Source organism: Eimeria mitis, genomic scaffold (assembly GCF_000499745.2).
Source record: "Eimeria mitis Houghton genomic scaffold, Emh_scaff670, whole genome shotgun sequence".
NCBI lineage: Eukaryota > Apicomplexa > Conoidasida > Eucoccidiorida > Eimeriidae > Eimeria > Eimeria mitis.
In genome coordinates this window covers 15445-15698 of record NW_013574829.1, presented here as the reverse complement: position 1 = coordinate 15698, position 254 = coordinate 15445, and the positions used below count along the sequence as shown (strand labels likewise).

At 48.8% G+C, this 254-nt stretch overlaps 1 protein-coding gene across 1 annotated transcript in view; it reads left to right on the top strand.

Annotated features, from left to right (window-relative positions):
• EMH_0019280 (uncharacterized protein) overlaps positions 1-254 on the top strand; it is a gene marked incomplete at both ends in the record, with an annotated part of 1071 nt that overhangs the window by 317 nt on the left and 500 nt on the right. The gene's annotated exons all lie outside the window — the stretch shown is intronic.

The following is a 254-nucleotide window of genomic DNA, read 5'->3' as shown; positions in this document are numbered from 1 at the left end:
ATGTATGTAGATGCTGAAGGGGAACGGGGGCGACAAGCAGATATAGATGATTTCCGCAGACAGATTCTTATTGGATAAAGCACTAATAGAACGACTGCACTGACAGTCGACAGCGGAGACGGTGAATTATGGTTGTCCCCTTGCAGTGACGCCAGTACCATTGTAAAGGTAGACATATGGCGCTGTCGGTTGCTTCTGGTTTGGGAACGTGTGCTTCTTCATCGCTCAGGCATACGAAGACTGCAGCTCATCTG